The following is a 23,102-nucleotide window of genomic DNA, read 5'->3' on the forward strand; positions in this document are numbered from 1 at the left end:
GTCAAATTAATGTAAGAGCTAACCTCATTAAGGCCGAGACACTTATATCTGACCACCCATACTTTAAGCACGTAGTTTAGACATCCTAGCACCCTCGTACAATTGTGTTGATTGCAACTCTCGCATTTTGACCTCAGACTCTGACATCACGTGTACATGGGATGTAGTGCCGCTAAAAATAGAATCCATCATGTCGACCATACCCTCGTCATCATTCGGGAGACTATAGTCTTGCTCAAAGTGTGAAGGTATATGCGTACCCTCGTCAGCCTCCTCATCCTGTTTTAGGATTTCATGTAAATATAAGATCTTGTACTTCCTGGTATCCAATATTAACCGCGAACTTAAATAGCTTTGACTTACCAATAATCCATCAACACGTGCAACACCAATGGTGGGTACTGGTTCGGGCTCCTCCCCATACATCCACAAGTGGTGCATGATAATACGACATTGATGTCGTACTTCTCGCTTGCAATGAGTGCAATGATAGTATAACCTCTCCGTAAGCCACTTTGTGCTCCCGAGCATTGGCGCATCATCTGACGAGCTTCCACTCGTCCCTTCCATCTACAGTTATAAAATCACAACATAAGTTGCAAGGAAATATATTAACAGTTATAAAATAGCATCTCTTTTTTAACTTAGAACATAAAGTGTCTTAAAGCATCGCTATATAGCGACGTTTTGCTCTATTCCGTCGCTATATAGCGAAGCTTTTAATTAAAAACATTGCTATATAGTGACGAAAAAGCGTCGCTATATAGTGACGTTGTGGATTAAAACCGCAGCCGATGTGTCACGCAGCGCTTTCTTTAGCACTAGCTCTAATATCTATTGTAAGCAAGGCAATATCTCCTCCCACCTATTTCCGATGACCTCCCACTCTATTCTCCACTACTCACCCCTCTCCTAGCTCTTGTGCTCCCTCTCCACCCTTCTTCCTCTTTGGTTTCTTGAAAGGAAGTTTTTCAAGAGGTGAGTCTCTTTCAACAATGTAGGTAGGTTTTTTTCTAGATTTCGTTTTGTGAGTGCTTCTCCTTGTATTGCTAAACCTGTGTACTAGTTTTCATGCTTCATTTCAAAGGATTGAAACAAAAAACGAGATTTCAAGAAAGAAAGAAGACTCACCTCTTCTACTCTTTTTTGTATTTCTCTTCCTTCTCTTTCTCCTTGTCTCCTCAATCCAATCTTTTTGAGAAGTTGCTTTTGTAATCTCCTCCTTCCTCTAACATCTTATTTGAAAAATGGTATGCTTCCTCTCTTTTGTAGAGCCAATCCACAAAACACCAAGCGGGATGTACTATTCCACGTAAGTGCTTCCTCTTTTTTCCATTTATTATTTTTGTTATTTGCATTGGCCTGCAGCTAGCGCCTTAAGCACTAGCTACAGTGATGGCCGTAGGAACCCTCTCTTCCCCTCTCTTTCCTCTTCTTTCCCTCTTTCCCCTTTTCCAATCTCTCTTTCCTTTCCCTCTTCTTCTCTCTTCTCCTCTTTTCCCCCCTCTTTTTTCTCTTTTATGCTCATGTTCTTATGCTCATGCTTATGTTTATGCATGAGCATAAGAGAAGTAGACATATGCTCATGCATAAGCATGAGCATATGTCTCTTTCTCCCTCTTTACTTTCCCTCTTCTTCTCTCTTTCTTTCCCTCTTTCCCCCTTTCCAATCTCTCTTTCCATTCCCTCTTCTTCTCTCTTCTCCTCTTTTCCACCGTCTTTTCCCTCTTTCATGCTCATCTTCTTATGCTTATGCATAAGCATAAGCATAAACATGAGCATATGTCTCCTTCTCTTATGCTTGTGCTTATGCTTATGCATAAGAGGAGTCTTATGCATAAGCATAAGCATAAGCATAAGAGAATGAGACATATGCTCGTGCTTATGCTTATGCATGAGCATAAGAGAAGTAGATATATGCTCATGCATAAGCATGAGCATATGTCTCTTTTTTCCTCTTTACTTTCCCTCTTCTTCTCTCTTTCTTTCCCTCTTTCCCCCTTTCCAATCTCTCTTTCCGTTCCCTCTTCTTCTCTCTTCTCCTCTTTTCCACCCTCTTTCATGCTCATGTTCTTATGCTTATGCATAAGCATAAGCATAAGCATGAGCATATGTCTCATTCTCTTATGCTTATGCTTATGCTTATGCATAAGAGGAGTCTTATGCATAAGCATAAGAGAATGAGACATATGCTCATGCTTAGCATAAGCATAAGCATAAGAGAATGAGACATATGCTCATGCTTATGCTTATGCATGAGCATAAGAGAAGTATATGCTCATGCATAAGCATGAGCATATGTCTCTTTTTTCCTCTTTACTTTCCCTCTTCTTCTCTCTTTCTTTTCCCTCTTTCATGCTCATGCTCTTATGCTCATGCATAAGCAAAATCATGAGCATATGTCTCCTTCTCTTATGCTTATGCTTATGAGCCTAAGAGTAGGCTCATAAGCATAAGCATAAGAGAAGGAGACATATGCTCATGCTTTTGCTTATGCATGAGAATAAGAGAAGGAGACATATGCACATGCATAAGCATGAGCATATGTCTCTTTTTCCCTCTTTCCTTTTCCTCTTCTTCACTTTGTCCCCCCCTCTTTCCCCTCTTCCAATCTCCTCTTCTTTCCCTCCTTTCCTTCTTCTTCTCCTTCAATCTTTCAATCTCTTTCCCCCTCTTTTTCCCTCTTTCCTTTCCCTCTTCTTCTCTCTTTCTTTCCCTCTTTCCCCTTTTCCGATCTCTCTTTCCTTTCCCTCTTCTTCTATCTTCTCCTCTTTTCCCCCCTCTTTTCCCTCTTTCATGTTCATGTTCTTATGCTCATGCTTATGCTTATGCATGAGCATAAGAGAAGTAGAGATATGCTCATGCATAAGCATATGTCTCTTTTTCCCTCTTTCCCCTCTTCCAAACTCTCTTTCCTTTCCCTCTTCTTCTCTCTTCCCCTCTTTTTCCCCCTCTTTTCCCCCTTTCATGCTCATGCTCTTATGCTCATGCATAAGCATAAGCATAAGCATATGTCTCCTTCTCTTATGCTTATGCTTATGCTTATGCTTATGATTATGCATAAGCATAAGCATAAGCATAAGAGAACCTCATATATGCTCATGCTTATGCTTATGCATGAGCATAAGAGAAGGAGACTTATGCTCATAAGCATGAGCATATGTCTCTTTTTCCCTCTTTCCTTTTCCTCTTCTTCTCTTTTTTCCCCCCACTTTCCCCTCTTCCAATCTCTCTTTCCTTTCCCTCTTCTTCTCTCTTTCCCTCTGTTTCCCCCTCTTTTCCCTCTTTCATGCTCATGCATAAGCATAAGCATGAGCATATGTCTCCTTCTCTTCTTTCCCTCTTCTTATGCTTATGCTCATGCTCTCATGCTTATGCTTATGCATGAGCATATGTCTCTTTTTCTCTCTTTCCCTCTTCTTTCCCTCTTCTTCCCTCTTCTTCCCCTCTTTCCTTTCCCTCCTCTTCTCTCTTTCCCCTCTTCCAATCTCTTTTCCTTTCCCTCTTCTTCCTCTTTTCCTATGCTTATGTTTGTTTTTTGTTTTTTGTTTTCGTGTTTGTGTCTATGTTAGACATGGGATCACGTCGCACGTCCGACGAGTACAAAAAGCCTCGTAGGAGGAGACATCATGATCTATATGCTCCAGAGGACTTTGATTCCTCTCAAGTGACACCTGCGGGGACTCCTCTCGGACCTAGCACTGCCACTACCCCTGGTCCGACTCCTCTCGGACGTAGCACTGTGACTACCCTCGGGAAACTCCTTTGCTAGCCGTGCATGGCTTTGTCGGGAGTCCCGACAAGTTTGTAGCACAGATGACCGATGAGGAGGTAGCGAGATTCTTCTCTCTCCTATCTAAGAGGACCTCAGCAATTCCCTTCCCTACACTGACGGGAGGACCTACTGCCCAGCTGTCCCCTCGTGCCCCTTCGACCAAGGGATCATTACCTGTGCGTGCCTCTTGTAAGGGAAGGAAGAGTAGGAGGGGCCGCTTATGTTGTGATGACTCGGGAGATGTAGATGAGTCAGCACACTCACATCCCTACAAGTCTCCACTTGGTCCGAAGACATAGTATCAATCAGGTCCCTTGCCCTGATCTCTCACTCCCACTACTACTCCTCACTCCAGAAGCGCTTGCACAGCTTCCACTCACTTTGACTCTGCCGCTACCATTAGCCCTCCTTACTCAGAGGAGGACCTCTCCTATCAAATCACAGCTGCCGGAGAGATAATAGAAGATATAAAGGGCAAAGCAGTGATGGCCACCGTGAGGAGGTTGATGAGTCATCACTTAAAGAGCAGAATTGCTACCGATTGGCGGTATCACGATGACCAAAAGAAGCAGGCTATCATTGATGAATTAAAATAAAAATACCCTAACCTACCAAATTGGGAGTTTAATGAGGATTATATGCGAGAGCGCATGGGTTTGGTCTTGAAGCATCGTAGATCAACCTTGCGTACTTCCATCACAAAGAGGTTGGCTAAACCCAGCTGGGCAGACAAAGCTGATTGGAAGTTCTTTAAGAAGCAGAATAGGGACCATCCCGAAATGTTCGAGGGTCAGAGGAGGGCTGCGAAGAGACGGCTGGACATCATAGGTACTTCGCACTTTGGTGTAGGAGGATGATTGGCATTCGAGGCAACCGTGGTAAGTCTACTTCTCATTTAATGTATTGTTCTATTTGTTTTACTACATATTACATGCACTGTATCTAACTCTAACTCTCGTAAATTGGATCCACGGCAAGCTGTGATGGGTCATCCTCCTACAGATACAGAGACGCGACGTGCATTTTGCATAGGAACAAAACCATGGTTTATTGAGCAAGAGGCAATGGGAGCGACGGTCGATTGGTGGGTTGAGGTGGCTGCTCGCACGGTATAAGTTTACTCCTACTTGTAATCTCACTTTTTAAATTGTTTTATTCTTTAAGTTCCAATCTAATTTTCAATTTATATGGTTCACTCTTAGGGTGCAAGCTCTAGCGTCCCATCACCGGAGGCGAGCAATCGGTAGGGCCAAGGATTAGATGCACGTGACGAGGATCAGGGAGAAGGCGCAGCTCAAGAGGACCAAGGATCAGGCCAACACGATGAGGACGAGGACGAGGACAATGAGGACGGTTCGAATGAGTAGTAGTAGTAGTAGTAGTTTGCATATACTTCCCAATATATGTCATTTTGTATATCCGCTCGTTTGAGCAATTTTGTCTCACCCTTTTCGAAAGGGTAATTTTGTAACAAACAATGTTGTATATGTTCGACATGTATATCCTTTTGTTGCTCGATCATTTCGTTTGAGCGATTTTGTATCACCATTTTTGCAAGGAAATTTTTGTAATAAAAAACTTTTTTTTGTAATTTAAAAAAAAAAAGCATTAGTGGGGCAAAACAGGGCTTGCTATGGCCCTGTTTAGCCCCACTAATGCTTTTTTTTTTACTTCTGTTAATCGTCGCTATATAGCGACGTTTACCAATCACTATATAGCGATGATTATCAGTGTCGCTATATAGCGATGTTCATTAGCGTCGCTATATAGCGACGATTAACATTGTCGCTATATAGCGACACTTTATAGTGATGATTCTTTTTCAATGCTTTTAACGACTTTAATAATGACGTTTGCGCCCATGAAAAAAAAAATTAATGTAAAAAGCGTCAGTATTTTTGTCAAAAAAGGGCCTATGCCTTGTAGTGTATATTTGCCAGTCACTCGCTAACATTGAGCTAACATGATATGTGTGAGCATCCCTATGTAAAATGATGTAGCTTCATTGTTAGCTAACGACCATATACTTATCAAGAAATACCTGTAAAAGGAAGAAGTACTAGTTATGTGAAAACATTACTCCCTAGCTCGCATCAAACTGAATCTATGACTCCCTATAGAGATTCTATATATTTTAAAGCCTCCTATTTCTATGCTGCTCCACTTATACAAATTGTTAATTAATATAGTCACTTAATTTTCTTACATTGATTTAATTCTTTATATGTATAAATTAAAACTTAGATTTAATGTAACTTTTGACTTATTAATTTAATATTTATCTTTAATATTGTTAGGAGTCATGCTTAAATTGCTTAAGAAATTTGAATGCTTTATATTTAGAATGAGAACTTAAGTTCACCTAAATTGAGATTGAAAGTTATATGTCTTATATAATGGATGGATTTGTAACTAGTCTCAAAAATATTAAAATGATGGCTTGTCTATGGAGGCTACTGGTGTGGGAATTATGGATGATTTTTAAAGGTTAGTTTCATTAATAAGTGAAACTTTTATATTGGCATCGAAAGTTTATATGCCCTAATTAAATGAAAGTTTGAAACATTCGCCAAGATTTGAAACTTTTGTGCAAAAAATTTAAAAGTTTCGCCAGGATTTACATATTTACTTAAAAATTTAAAAGAAAATATATGAAATAATACTATATTTTGTCAATATTATGAAATTAAAAAAATTAGCTTGATAAATTTTCCCCAAGATTTATATTAATATAAAAGTATAGCTTCGATAAAAATTTCCATGGTGGGAATCCAGAGAGATCAATGAGACTTTGACCTTTTTAGTAAGCATTGTAGGTTTTTTATGATATTGATGATGCAACATGTGAAATTACAAAATTTGATGGTAACTTGAGGTGATGAACACATTCAACCAGTTTAAGCCTTTGACATTATTAGTTACAGTGCTTGGGGAGGCTTTTCACAAAAGTTAAGGTCACAAGTGGCGGCTGGGTAGATTTTTATGAAAGAACAAGTGAGGTTATGCAACAATGAACAAATAAAATATAGCAAATAGATACTACAACCAACAAAGAATGGTCCCCTCAGGTGGTCTGAGAGGGGCATTTCCTCTTCAACAGCTAGTTGATGCCCAATTCGAGTGAATTATCAACATATAGCCTACTCAAGTATACAGAAAGGTCGATGAGGGGAATCCCTGGTCAGCTTATGCAAATCAAGAGGCTTGAGGCTTTGATCCGACTCCAAGCATTAAATGCGACCCAAACTTTCCCCTTATGTAGGGGAAGGAGAAAAGATTGCAATTGCGTAACATAGTGGAATATTGCTTTTATAGTAAAGAGATTTGAATGAACAAAAACTGTTTTGTTGGAGCAAAACTTTGGTTTCAAAGCATGAAGGTGAGTTCAAGGATCATAACTCGTATGTATCATCATGTAACAATGCAGCAAAACTTTGGTTTCAAAGCATGAAGGTGAGTTCAAGGATCATAACTCGCATGTATCATCATGTAACAATGCAGCTTGTGGATCTCAAAAGCTTTGTTTCCTAATAAGGCTGCAAACCTTGTTTCCTAACAAGGCTAGCGACTGCAGTAGAAGCTAAAGTCTGCATGCCAGCTTCCTTGGCTGTGCTTGCCACCTCTGCCAGCCCAATTTGGTTGCTAGGCAAGCATGATCACAGGAGTGCTTATTTACAGAAGCTTGGCCTTCATGCAGAGACGTCCGTCACTTCGAAGCTCTTCGCATGAACGTTTGAACTGATTTCAACGTGCGTTTCAACCCACAGCTTCTTTGCGCTTCGTGCAATTCTACTTCAGTTTCATTGAAGCGTTACTAGACCTCTAGCTCAACAGATTACAATGGCTGATCAACAGAAGCGAGGATACCAAGGACAGGGTTATCAAGCACAGAGTTATCAAGGTCAAGGTTACGGGCATATCAAACCTCAAGAACGTGGTCAGCCCCGCACTTCTCGCAAGCTTCTCGGCCTCGTCACCATCCTGGCCTCTGGCGCCGTCCTTTTAACGCTTGGGGGATTAGCCATTGGAGCTGTGATCATCTTCTTACTTCTGGCATCCCCTGTTCTAATACTTTTCAGCCCCATACTGATACCTGTAGGTACGGTGATTTTCCTATGCACTGCGGGCCTTCTGGCAGCTGGAGGCACCGCTGTAGCATTCATAACTGTGATATCGTGGCTCTACAGCTACATGAAAGGCAGACAGCCTCCAGGTTCCGAGCAGGCAGAACAGGTTCAAAAACGTCTTGCTGAATCAGCTCAAACTGTGAAAGAGAGAGCACGTGAATACGGTAGCAGTGTTCAAGGGCTTGTACAATCTAAAACTCAAGAGGCAGCTTCAGGCGCTTAGATACTATGCTCGTGTAATTGATCTCAAAGCGCTTATACAGTGGCAATAGACGCACTATATTTATGTAATGAATGGAATGATTTGCTGTCATCTTTTGATAGAGACAGCTTCCCGAAGCTTAGATGCTTTGGTTTGTTGATTAGCTAGTAAGAGCTTATGTCAGTGACTTTCCTGCATCACATAGACGATGATTGCCGGCATATGTTATCCATAACTGACTATTGAAAAAGGGCGCTTAAAGTTAAATTTTCCAGAAATCGGGTGCCGGCTAGACTCTGAGTACTAGAGTTTCAAAGTCTAGACTCAGAAAGCAAAGACATGACGCGTCCAGCCTGAAAGGTGCCAAATAATTTCCTTGTAGGATGGAATCGTCATTTGTGGAGCCGGAATGTACAAAAACTGTGATTCCCGCTATTCAGAATACAATGGTCTCAATTGTAGAGAATGCAATGCTCTCATCTATGGAGCTTGATTTTCCCTTTCAATGCCTTGCTCTCGTTTGTGCACAATGCAGTGTTCTGATGCCTGAATGCCTTGCACAGCAAAAAATGTTCATTTAATCGTAAAAGTTTTTAAATCAATTTGGCCATGCGAGCGTTTGCCGTTTTCATTCGAAGTGTCTGCATAGGTTCTTGTTTTGCAGAACTGATAACTTAGAGTGGAATATTGCGTGCCGTCTCGTTGTAATCTGTATGTAGGTTCTTGTTTTGCAGAACTCACTCCGAGTAGAAAATGATCATAATGAGAACCAGGGCCTAATTTCATACGCATGCAGGCCATCGGAACTTGTAAAGTCTTGAAAGCCTCTTTGAACGAGTTGTCCGACTTGCATGTTCGCTTGAGAATACCCTAAGAGTCGTCTAAGAATTCCTCTCTAAATCTATAGAACCGCATATTGTTCGCTTATTACGTTAACACTCGTCTAAGCCGGAGTTCCTTCTAGACCTATGGAGCAAACCTCCATATACCGCCTTCTCTAGGCATGTAGAAATGCTCACATTTTCTTTGTTTGTGATGCAGTTAATTCTAAATTTCGAGATTAATTTTAAATGCACAGATTTTCACTTTGACGTAGTGTAGTATATATATGCCAAAGCATACAATACCGTAGTGACCTGGCTTCCTCTTTTAAGAATCTGATCTTGGTAGAAATGCATAGTTCTCCCATGGCCATGATCTATTCTTTGGTTCCTTTCTATATCCTAAGAAGAGGCTTCATCTCATCACATATGAGATCTATGGCCATATCGCCGTGAAATTGAGCCTATCAGAATGAACTTTTGCGTATATCCTAGCAAGAAGCTTCATGTGATCTCATATGAACTTTTGCCTCATCATATGATACCTCTACATGACATTCGTTTTAATACATATTGGTAGTATAGTGCCTCTACATGACAATTGTCTAGTATGACTAGACTTTTAACTATTCTTTTAAGATTTATTTAAATGATTTGGAAGATAAAAGAGTTTAGGAGACCTGAGAAGTTTATAGAACTTAGTGGACAAAAGCCAATACAATCAGACAAACAAACATAGTGATTTGGAAGATAAAAGAGTTAAGGAGACTTAGAAGTTTAGTGAATAGATATATAAATGCCAATGATGTGAGAATATCTTAGCCGCTTCAAGTTTTTCGATTTATTAGCCAATGGCTTCCCACTACAATCACACAAACAAACATAGTGAATTGATATATAAATGCCAATGAAGTGAGATATTAGTGAATAGAGATATAAATGCCAATGAAGTGAGATATTAGTGAATAGAGATATAAATGCCAATGAAGTGAGAATATCTTCCCCACACAATCTCTAGCCACTCTGCAGCTTTTTCAATTTATATCATCCTCTTGTGTTACAATACCCCAACCAATAGGTCAGAGAAGGAAACAAGCAGGTAGCATCCCTAACAACTCTTGAATCCTGACTATCCATGACCTCGGGCTAAAAGAGTGACAACAAGAATGACCCTGCCTTTGGACATGATTCAAAGAAGGTATCCAACAAGACTCATCCTGGTCTAATCAATAAGAATTTTCATATGTCCAAATGGTAACTCGAAGAAATGCCATAACTCACAATCATGAGATCAAAACTTCAAATAGAAACCAAACAGGAATCTACGAATCTTATCTCAGGCATCCTCAATGTACCATATATCTAAAAAACTCCAAGATATATGGAACAAAAGTACACGTTATATAATTTAAAAAAACCAATCAAATTATAGATGCCACTGTCAATTTAATAACAAGACAATTTAGAACATAATTCATACAAAATTGGGGAGCTTCTTAAACCAAGAGTGATTCAAAAGATCCAGTCGAGCAAAAAAATAATCGGGTGTCGGTCAAAATTGAGGATTTCAACCTCTTCATCGCTTCTCAATAGCACGGAAGCGGTATAAAAACTCTAAAACAAGCTGTCTACATTTAGAACAGCATGAGCCTTCTTCAATATATTTCTAGTACTGAGGGGTTTTATAGTAGTGAAGAGGTGCCCAGAGTTCATCCATCAAGGAATCCATCTCTTGTAGCAAGGAATCCATCTCTTGTGGCAGGTCATGAGGTCTACGAGGAATAACCTCTGATGTAGCCTCATCCTCCATCTTAATAAAACAGTAATCCAATGTAGGTGTTTCATTACTTTGATGTCCTTCCATGGCTGGAAAATATCTCGCATGGGAGAGGGACTAGAAGAAAAACAGTTGCGTCCAAACGCGTGCTCTTCACACTAACAAAAGAGAATATGGTGCTACGTGGAATCAAGGAAGAAGGTAAGTAGAGGACAGCAAGAAAGATGGCAGAATCTGATAGGCTGATCTCAGATAGAAAGACGGTGGGAAATTCGCCTTCATGCGCTGAAGTGCTGAAGTGAGAAAGAGAGAGAAATCCTGGGTATATAAATAACCAGGAAGGGCAATCAAAAGCTAGGCGAATTTAGGGTGGGTTCTTGATTTAGAGCAAGTGCTTTCCTTGCTAGAGAAAAACAAAAAAGCAACCTACTTCTAATCAAAAAATAGTCTCACTTTTAATAGATCCTGTCCCACTTTTCTCTAGCCATCCAAAAATAGCCAAAATGCACTAAAATCAGGCCATACGCTCCTTCCCAAAGCCAAGCGCCTGCCCCAATCATATCGCCCCTGTCTCTGATGCCCAAATCTCCTAGACAAGCCGCTCTCCGGCTTATGAATGCCTCTCTTCCCTCCTCCTTCTCTACTGCAGCAAATCTAGGTCTCTAGGGTAGGAATCTCATCCTTGAGAACCTAGAGGGAATTCTTTCCCTAACCAGCCCACTCTTCCCCACATAGCCAATCACATCAACAACCCAAACGTGGGAAGTTATAGGTCAGAAACAACACATACTCATATCTCTTGCTGAAACATCGAGTCTCCTCATCGCCTACCCTTCTCAAGGAATCACAATTTCCAAACATGTAGCAACCGAGAGAGAGCACACAGCCTATGGACTTCTATTTCTTCCACAACTCTCCCAATCATGAGCGCACATCATCAGCCAATGATTCAGCCCATACATGAGCGGAAATTCAGTTTTGCAAGAGCAATCCCAAAAGGCGTACTTGGAAGACATCTTTTCTGCATACCTCGCATTGAATTTAATCGTGATAGGACAACTTTGATACCAAATGACACGACCCTGTAGGATCTGACGGAAGATAAAAGAGTAAAGGAGACCTGAGAAGTTTATAGGACTTAATGGACAAAAGCCAATGGCTTCACACTACAATCAGACAAACAAACATAGTGAGAGTTTGTGTTCAACTTGGATAGATATATAAATGCCAATGAAGTGAGAATATTTTTCCCACACAATCTCTAGCCGCCTCGCACCTGGGAAAAGACTATTCTTTTAAGATTTATTTAAATGATTTGGAAGATAAGAGTTATGGATACTTGAAGTTTATAGGACTTAATGGACAAAAGCCAATGGCTTCCCACTACAATCAGAGAAACAAACATACACAACAAGACAAAGCAACCATAGACGCACTTGATAAATGCACAAAATAGCAGGCACATCAACAAGCACTACTAGAATAGTGAAAATACGAACATGTTTAATAGTGTATCTGCACTACGAATTAGACGCAGATTTAGATGCGGATTTATATGCAAAACAAAGGATATAAAGAGTGGGATTTTGGTGCACACTGATAAATGTACATCACTGCTTTCCAAACATTGCCGATGATTACCAAAGCATGTAATTTTAACAAAAATATCAATGCTTTTTGGCAAACCCACATATACAAAAATTAAGTGAGGTGAGGAGAATGAGACAATATGTAAATTAGTTTTGCCAATATCAATGATGGGCTATGGTTCAATCTCATCCTGAATGAGATCAACCCTTGCCAAACTATCTACTTCAAAATCCAAACTAGTATTGAGATCTACAAATACATTCAACCCACTACTACTTGTGCTACTCATGTGCTCATTGAAATTAGCATCACCAATGGTAGGCTCGTCCTCATTTGTAATGGCCTCAATATCTGTATCTCCTATCTCATGATCATCCTCCTCTCTCGTATCACGGTCACCATCACCTCCATGGCCATGATCATCCTCCATGCGCTCCATATTAGTAAATGTACTATACATCACTTTGGAACGTGGCGTAATAGGTATGAAATGCCACCACTTATTATTATCCACCATTGGTTGATAAACAACCTAATTCAAACACAAATACAATCATGTTATTTTCCTTGCATCGAAGGTATCAAATATTTAAAAGTGAGTATTTTTATATGTGTGTACAATACCTATTCACATTGTTGCAGTAGTACTAGTGTGTCCTTCTTACTTTGCCAAAACTTTATGGAGTCAATAGTTACAAAGACACTTGGATGGCATTTGATTGTTGCATTAGGGCCTCTTTCCACCACATCCTTAAACCACTTTACATCCAAAACATACACAAAGAAGTGTCGAAATTCAAGCTTAATAATATCTTGGATTATGCTACAATAATCATCCATGGCTCAATTGGCTCCCTCAAAGCTAGCAATGATGCCACAATCTTATGTGTTTCTCTTATCATCAATCAGTTGTATTCGAAAATGCTTGCCCTCACACCATATAGCATTGAACATAGTACACTACACCAAGACAAAATCAATTGAATTAGCAATCTAAATTGTTGAAAGCTCCTAACTTATGCATAATATTCTATATACCGACCTTGCTCATGCATCCCCTAGAATACTCCCATTCTTCCATTGTGATATGCATCCCCTCGTCTCTCTCTGCTCTCTCCATTTCATCAAGTAGCCAATCCATATGAATATCCTTTGGAAGTGCTCTTAGATGCTGAGGGTATGGCACATGAGATCCGTGGTGTGTACGAAAGAGGGCCCTTTCTCCTTGTCTTCTTGCCTTTGCATCCTCGTATCTTGTCACCCATCTTTTTATCACATCACTATTAAGCATGCAATAGAGATTGATATTATTAAGCAATTCTGTGTCTATTACTTTGCCGCATCCTTTCCCTTGAGGCACAATAGAGGTCATCCTTAGGTCTTCATCATCTCTTTATAGTTGTGGGAGAGATCTATCCACATCAACAAGAAACTGTCAGAAATATATACAAGTGACTCTTGTACGACTCTTGTACTAACCAATAACTCTCGGCCATGCTACCTTCAGGTCTTGCATTTTATCTCACGAAACCCTTCAAGCTCTTCATGAAGCGCTGCAGGATGAACAACCATCGTGCATGTATAGTACCGCATATAGCAATCTCATCCATCAAATGCACTATGAGATGTAGTTGGCTTGTGAGAATAGAACATAGAAATGTCTCCTCCACTAAACAAACCACCTCCACTGACATAACTCGAGCATTCTCAAGCGTGGTGGGATCTATTTCCTTTGAGCTCACATAGCTAGAAAGGAAAAAGTACACAATATTAGCAATATGAACACCTTGCATCCTGTAAAGTACCTCGCCAGCTCGCCCATCTTTAAATACAATATTCACATTTTGTATCCTATAAAGTACCTCACAAGCTCGTCCATCTTGTAAATACAATCCTTCACGTCCTTCGATGCACTGCGAGAAATGCTAGTAGGTAGTATGAATTGAACACACGAGGAATGGTTGATTAGTTGCTTCTAATTCACTCACAAATTTGGAAGGAAAAAGATATTATGCACATAAAGTACTTACTTGGAGCATCTTGTGCCAATCATGAGATTTCAAGCCATATAATTACTCTACACCTCTTTTCTTGCATTTTGTGAAGGCCCTCTTCACACACCTCATGCATCTAGTGGGAGTACAAATTGTAGTGATAGCTCGCTTCACCGCCACCATCTTTAGCTTTGATAACCTCCACAGTGCTCGAGGTAAAAAGACACATCCATTTGGCCTCTCTTGTAGCCAAGCTTCACGCATCCTCCCTGTGGTAAGAAGATCCTCCCTTATGCCTGCGGAATCTCATGTCCCATTCAAATGTTCCCAAATGGTAGATGCCACATTCTTAAAGATATGCATGGGATCAAGCAAGTGATTGATCTTGAGGTGGGACCAATATGGTAAATGATAAAAGAGTATCTAAACAAAAGCTGGTGTTAGTGGGCAATCTTTATTTCTAGCCAATATAGCACACAATAGTTACAAACCCTTACCGGCTCATGCCAAGTGGTGGAGGAGTCATGGATCCGTCCCAAATTCTCATCCAATCTCCCGTAATGAGTGACTTGGGGGGGACTTCATTCCAAAGTGTGACATATCTAGGATGATCAGGTGGGAGAAATCGATGGTGATTCTCATAGATGACCTTATTCAATGCGTCTGCCCGTGAGGCAACTAGCAAAGGACCACAAACAGGACATGCATGGTAACCCGATGTAGTGAGACCTGAACAATAGACGCAATTAAGAGTTGAAGGTGGGTTTAGGGTGCCACATCGATTTCCTACTCATAATTAAAAGTGCAATGCTTACTTAAACACTCGCCATAGCCTAGTAAGTCATGCATCATCCACATCAAGACTACTTTGCAATTGAAGTCTCGTGACGAGGGAGGCCTGCTCACATCATGCACCTCAATACCTCTCCAAAGTATCTCTAGCTCATCAATCAAAGGCTCCAAATAAACATCAGGATTTTTGACTTTATGTTTCCTTATAATTAGAAGGGATAACATAACATGTCCTTTCTTAATTGCCATAGAGGGTGGAAGATTATAATTCACCAATATCATTGGCCATACACTGTAAAAGGTGCTTTTGAGACCAAATGGGTTCACACCGTCCATACCCAATCCAAGTCTCAAGCTCCTAGGTTCTTCCTTGAAGCTTGGCCATGTGTCTTCAATATGCTTCCACGTAGGAGTGTCTGCAGGAGTTCTCCAGTTGCCATCAGTTGATTGATGGGAGGAATGCCATGACATGAGCTCTACAATGGATTTGCACTTGAACATATGTTGGATGCAAGGGATTATGCATAGTATGGGAAAATGTCGCAGAACCTTACGAGGCACATCCAAAGTTTTGAGATCTGCTCTATATCTTGCCTCTCCACAAGTAGGACACTCTCTTGCATCCTTATGTGGTCCACGAAACAGAACGCAATCATTGACACATGCATGGATGCACTTGTAATCTAATCCTCCAAGAGAGGTCACATGTTGCCTTGCCATATCTCTTGATGTCGGTAATTTATTCTCCCTTGGAAGCATTTTACACAATAGCCTGCACGTGAAGACCATAAATGAGAAAAAGCATTCGAGTAATTGACCCACTAGCATAATTCACCATGTTTGTAGAATAGACTTTAAAGCTTACTTGAGTAATGCATTCAAACTTGCATTGCTCTGGTCTGCAAGTTTAGTAACTCAAGGGAGGATCCAAATGGGGCAATATAGAAGCGTGCATTTTGGAGCAGGGGGTGTTGAATCATGGGAGGCCTAATTTGTAAGTATCGATCTCAAATCATATTGTCTATGTAGTTTATTAGGAGGTTGTTTCTTTGTACTAACCCCTCCGTAAATTGTGTCATCTTGCAGGTTGATATCGTGGGCAGGTACCCTACTCCTATCGAGATAGCCTACCACCATCACTATCGCAGAGGAGATACATGGAGGCACTTCTATGATGATGGGTTTATTACTGAGAAGCAGTATATCCAGAATGACAAAACATTTGAACGACTAAACATATAAGATATTCATTAGAAGATAAATATATACTTACCACCCATGCCTCATTGTGTAGTCTGCTATTTGAGAGACCGTACTTCCAAAGGTGCAAAGGACATACGATCTCTAGGGGTCTCCTCACTGCCATTTGCTGAGTAGTAAATGCATCTAGATTCTCCTTGAACTCTTGGCTTTCTTTCATTCTTTCGGGTACACCCACCCTGGCTTGTTCTTACCTAACTTAATAGCCTTCCTTACAGATCTCAAGTCATTCATAGCTTTGCCTACATAGGTCAAAAGGCTATGTGTATTTGGCAATATCAAAAAAACTTGTCTTTGAGTTTCTTGACGTACCAAGGCTTCCAATGCTCAAAGCTTCTCTATCCGATTAAAATGTTAGGATTCTGATTCATAAAATTGAGATACGTTGCGTCTACTAACCCAACATGCAGGGAACAATAGTCCACTGAGTCCCCTTTTTGCACTACTATGATGAAAACAAAACAAAATACAGTATGTGCAAAAACGTAGTCTAATTAAACTAATCAACCTATAGGAAAACAAAGCAATTTCAACCCCAAGCTGGTTTAATACAATCATATATAATAAGGTACTAGCAAAACAAAGCAATTTCAACCACCGTGCTAGTTTAGGACAGTGACAATTTCAACCATCGGCGTTGTTTAGGACACGGTCACAATTTCAAGCACCACGCTGGTTTAGGATAATCACTATTTCAACTACGGAGCTGGTTTAGCCTAACGATCACAATTAGGCAATAATAAGTATATTGCTTTTCATTTTTGAATTTCACAATTTCAACCACCAAGCTAGTTTAGGATAGTCACTATTTAACAGAGAAGCGTAGGTGTAGAGATGACAATAAGGGAGCAAAGTAATGGATCGAAGTCACCACAAACCAGTATGGAGTCGCCAGGCACCAAGCAACACACGTCAAGAAGTAAAAGAGAAGCTAGGGAAATTGCTTGAAACTTCCACACAATCAAGTAGATGGAATACTAGTCGAGTCGACAAAGGAATCCATGAAACAGCATATGTAAACAACATCATGCTCCCACACCGAGCACACAGAGTCAAGGTAGCCCGAGACAAATAGCTTGCAGAGGCAGCAAGGGATAAAAGGACTAAGCTAAAGGGACAAGGGAAGCTAAGAAGACGTGATGCACTACTCTGAGAAGCCGACGGCCGAAGTAAGGGAGCATGAAGCAAGCAATGCTAAAAATAGAGAAGGTTGAAAGAGTAGGTTGGTCGAGCAATGAGCAGTTAAGCAAGGCATTGGCGACGTGTTTGTGGTAGTAAAAGACAGTTACAATGATCAAGGCATTAAGTGCGTGTGAGCTTTGGGCAAGGGAAGTAAAAGAATTAAAAAATGCCAACACACTAAGGCATAATCATTTATGTGTGTGTGTGTGTGTGTGTGTGTGTGTGTGTGTAGAACGTGGGTAGACATTAACAATAGAGGCGACTAAGATAAAAAGGTGGAAGCTAAGCAAATAGGTTGGTGGAAAATGGGTTTAAAAGAAGGAAATTTAATACTAACAATTAAAGGGTTTTGGTGTTTTAAAAGAAGGCAATTTAATACTAACAATTAAAGGCATGGGACAAAAAGGGGATTTAGAGTTTTAAAATTAAAAAAGGGGGGGGGATTTCATTATAATAAAAAAACAAAAAATTAAGGAGGGTTGGGGGGGCTTATAGACTAGGGGTTAAATCATTAAAATAGAAAATTTAAGGAGAGGGAAAATATTTTTAACTAAGGAATGGTTGGGGTAGATATTAAATGCGGGAGGAACATAGTTAGGGGGGCTTTTTTAACTAACAAAGAAGGCCAAAACAAAGGGGTGGGGGGGTCCTCGGGGGGAGTTTTGAAAAGACAAGAAAGGCCAAACAGAAGGGGGGATATTTAAATACAAAGAGGATAATTACTATACTAACTAGTTAGTGAAAAATTAATTTCATAGGTAAGACCTCATGGTAGGGAGTAAGTCCACCATGTGGAACTTACTCCCCAACTAATAGTAAATGCCAAAAAAATGGATCTCTATGATAAGTGTCAAAAGTGATATAAAAGCATGATTGCATTAGTAGATGTATAATCCCATTTTTGGAACCAATGTTTCTATACATAAAAAGAAATCATTAGTAAACAAAGGAATGCGACTCAAAATTTTTCTAATGAAAAATATTTAACCATGCTTAAAATTATCCTATGATTAATTGTATTGTACTAGCCTGACCAAAGGCTAGTTGGGAGATCAGTGTGTGTGTTTAGCTTGAATAATCCCATTAATAAGTGAACCATACAATTAATTCAATCATTTGTATATATGTAATAAGTTGCATATGAGAAATGGATTGAAATTTTTAAGAAAACTAATTTGAAGTAACTTTTGACAATATTACAATCCAAAACTTTGGTTCGCCTTATAGCTAACCCTCCGATCATGGGGATAGCTCTAGGGACAGATCCATAGTCAAAATACAGAATTCAACTTGAGGCAGAGTGTACCTCGGTGGAGATCTTATACATGGATTAAGTTCTGGAATAATTATGCCCTAGTTTGGGATCAGCTCCAACCAAGATCTCCATTCCTAACTCTTACTCAGTGTTAGAGCCTCGATGGGAGGACCCCTCTAGCTCTGATGAGATGGAGGTAAGTTCGGGGCGGAGGAGGGGTGGGGAGGTAGAAGAATAAAAAAAGAATTTGAGAAAGAAAAAAATGTTTTGAAATAAATAGAGGGGAGACAATTGTTAGATATCAATGCTTCACTCTCATGTAACTACGTGGGAACCAGCTCACTCTACTTGTAAGCCCCTCATATGAGGAGAAGGCATTTGAGTAGCTCGGTTATCCGGTAGGTCCTGGTTTGGTGGACACCAGATGGGGGCCATGTGTGGCCTCATGGATGGATGGCTTCAGATAGAGTTGGCACACTGCCAACTAGGCTACATGCAAGTGCGGGAAGGCATCCCATGACTGACCGCACTGAGGGTAGATGGAGCATTTCCCAAGGTAGCCCACTCTCGGGTTGCGGGGACCGTTTGGAGCCCCAGATGATCCCGAATGGCTCTGGGCCAAATGGCATCCGTAGGTCAGTTGCTCTATTTTGCACCACGGTTCTAACATGTGGTCGGTGGCCTATTTCGAGACCGACCTCCAATCGGCTGTTTTGAGCAAACTGGGTCGGTCACCAATTGGGTCTAACTGACTATGACTAGTGGCTATATAAGAGCAAGCTCATGAAGCCCATCATTATCACTAGCTACAGCAACCCTGATTCCTTAGCATCTAGCCTCCGTCCTCTACTGTTTCCAGCATGCCATCGAAGCTCCTCTCACAGGAGCGCACGGCTGGGAGGCAGTGCCATCTATTGTATCAGTTTTACAGTAATCGAATTTTTGATTCTCCATACTATCTGCTTTTCTCTCTTGCATACGAGATCCTATTATCTGTTGAGCACAGATGTTGTATTGTTTTCTTACAACAATAAGTAGGAAAAATTAAAAGTGGTTACGTTATAACCATAACACGGGGGAAGAAACTTGTAAACTATATGGGATGGTATAGAGAGTGGTTTATGTGTGTGTGTGTGTGTGTCCCATGGGGGGGGTGTGTGTGTGTGTGTGTAGAAGGGGTAGAACATAAAATAGAAGGGGGGGGGGGAAAGGGGGGGGTTGGCATCATAGTGCAAATGTATAAAATGGAGATAAAATGGAAGAGGGGAGAGAGAGAGAGAGAGAGAGAGAGAGTGTGCATAGGGTAACAAGGCCAATTAGAAAATGTATGTAAGATATTGGTAACATTGTAGTGGTTTTAAGGTTAGAGTCTGGGAGATTTGTGCGTGTGCATGTGCGTGTGATTGTTTTTTGAGAAAAGTGTGTGTGTGTGTGTGTGTGTGTGTGTGTGTGTGTGTGTGTGGCCACCCCTAACCAAGAGGGTAAGACCACATGGTGGGGAGTAAGCCCACCATAAGGAACTTACTCCCCACCTAATAGTAGGTGTCAAAAACATGGATCTCTATGATAAGTGTAAAAATTGATATAAAGCATATTACTAGCACCAGTAGATGCATAATCAAGTTTTTGGATCTAATATTTCTACAAATAACAAGTAATTATTAGTAATCAGAGGAAAGGGACACAAAATAATTCAAATGACAAACAATAGACCATGTTTAAAACTATCCAATGATTATGAATTAATTGTATGGTACTAGCCCAACCAAAAGCTAGTTGGGAGATCATTGTGTGTGTTTAGATTTAATAATCCCATCAATAAATGAACCATACAATTAATTCAATCATTTGGATAATTATAAAAAAATGCATATAAGAAATGGATTGAAATTCTTTAAGAATTGACAAAGTTGTATTCCAAAAAATTGGTATGGAAAACAAGAGAAGTGGCAATAGAATTTTTCTTTATATTGAGTTTACAAACTTAAGCAAAGCATTAGTACAACAGTGTCGAATCCATCAGGTAGTCCAAGCTCCGAGGTCAGGGTCTACTTACCTGCCACCATCTAAGAAAAATGAGGTATTAGAATATCATCATTTCAAATGGGTAGACAAGTAATGCCTGTCTCCCCTAGTGTGTTATTGTTGTACCAAGGAACGTAGACAACCATCTAGATTCACAAGTAAATTTTTGAAAATATCAGAGAAATATCATAAGAGCATAATGCAAAAGTAGCATCACATGTCACATGAGGGGTATTCCATATCCATAAGTGATAGACCTTTCGAATTCTCGTAAATAAATAAATACCTCCTACAACTAAAGGAAAATTTTCCAAAATTAGTAGAGATAAAATAGTAAAATTGAAAACATCCATGGGAACCACCACAAAAAATATTATTGAGGGGGGTAGTCCACCCCCTTAAATTTAGGAAGGAGCATCAAGCAAATTGAATTATCAACATTTTATAGGGAGGGTCATCCTCATCCTTGAAAAACTAACCACAATTAAATGAAGGGAATTAATATAGGAAGAAAAAGAATATTACATTAGACTATAAAGCTTACTTGTTGAAAATTGTAAGACCAATTTTAGGGAGGAATTATTGATTTTTTCAAAACTCAAGCTACCATGAATTATTGATCCATATCTAGTAAAAGAACTCATGCCAAGAAAATTATTTTAAGAAAAGAAAACAAAGATCTATTTTATGAAAAAGAAAAGTTTTAATCTTGAAGGAGATGGCATCCTCTAGCGCGGCGGTAGGGATAGGGGATCTCTTAGCGATGGTGCCGACAAGACCACCCCCAGTGACAGTGGATGGACAAAAGCAGTAGAGCCTAATGCGCCTTCACAACCACCCTCATCCATGTTTAAAACACCCGAACAACACAATCACAAGGTAAAAGGCATTCATTCAACATCCTCGTCTCTTTACAGACCTTCTGATACAACTCACACTCTAGCCACATTCTCTTTGGAAGCCAGAATAACCTCAAAAAGAAACCTAGTGGAATACACAACCCATCACAAGCCCCTACTGTTGAAGCTCTTCACTATCAAGATCCCCCGCTAAAGGTCTCCCTCCTAGTCACGGAGCTCATGGTCTTTTGTCAAGATACTCAAGTGCTGCAATTTCTCTCTTGCATCCACCCAACAGCTCTCTCTAGCATGCAAAACTCACCGAGCTCTTCCCTAATTTCTTTACATCAGCTTAGTATAATCACCATGATTCTCCTTGAATCCACTTTCGAGCAAGCTCGGGGGGGTCACTCATCATATGTAACTCTATCACGTGAGTTCAACAAAAGGATATTTTTTATTTCTAAAATTTACAGAAATAAATATACATAAGGGACTATTTTAAATAGTTTTGGAAAAAATTTATAGATTTGTATAGAAAAGGGATACATTTTATTAATGAAAAATTTTACAAATAAGGGATATTAAATATAGGCCTTGAACGCACGTGATAATCATAGTGACCCCCCCAAGCGAGCAACTAATCAAGCTTAACCAAAACCCGCACTTCAGATCTCCCACTCACTTCATCGGATTGAAAAGCCTCCACGACTCTTTGGAACCAGATCGTCCTAGCCTCTTGCCGTTTTAGAGCTGCTGTGGTTATTCTATACATGGCAGTCAGTCTTCATCTTCCTACCAAGCTATAGTCCACCCGTGAGCACCACGCCGGGCCAAATCCTCCACCCCGCACTAGCCAAAAAAAACTCCCACATTGGTCACCGTCAACCTCTTCATGCTTTCGTGATCTCCTTCCTCATAGAAATCAAAACAAAAATCGAGGAGAGGCATCAACTACAATTTTGGCAAGGCAACGTCAAGCCTGAGATCTCTCAAACCTTGTCCACTTCTCCAGCCAAACCTTCTCCCAGATGATCACCCCTCTAGAGCTCTCTTTTTGCTTCCCGTCTGCGTACATAACCTCCTTCACGTACCGGTTTTAGCTTCCTGCTCACACGATCTTCCACCCACTGGGAACTTCTCTTGCTCACCAGAAATTCACGGAGATAGTTGTAGCGACGACCATCCTCCTCCAACCAAGCTTCTAATCCATGCATTACGAAGGAAACTCCCCTACGAAGTTTGGAGCTCGCAGTCATGGCTACCCTTTTTTCAACAGAAGAGCCTCTCCCCTTCAGCACGAGCCTCCCTTCACGTAGCTCCAACTTCCACCTTTGAGCTCCCATTATTTTCCTCGTTCATGAAATAATGGCTTACTTTCACGCACTCATCATTCAGGGTCCCCCATCTCCTTACTGTGCTAATACATGCTTCTAAGCTACTCAAAATTCCCTACTTTTGCA

General features: G+C 40.3%; 1 pseudogene; it reads left to right on the forward strand.

The window, feature by feature from the left end:
- Window positions 1–7,615: 7,615 nt before the first annotated feature.
- On the forward strand, window positions 7,616–8,125 carry LOC147889573 (oleosin G pseudogene; annotated as a pseudogene).
- The last annotated feature ends 14,977 nt before the right edge of the window (window positions 8,126–23,102 follow it).

Source organism: Dipteris shenzhenensis, chromosome 20, assembly GCF_047967505.1.
Source record: "Dipteris shenzhenensis isolate YYH24624 ecotype China chromosome 20, Dip_SZ_1.0, whole genome shotgun sequence".
NCBI lineage: Eukaryota > Viridiplantae > Streptophyta > Polypodiopsida > Gleicheniales > Dipteridaceae > Dipteris > Dipteris shenzhenensis.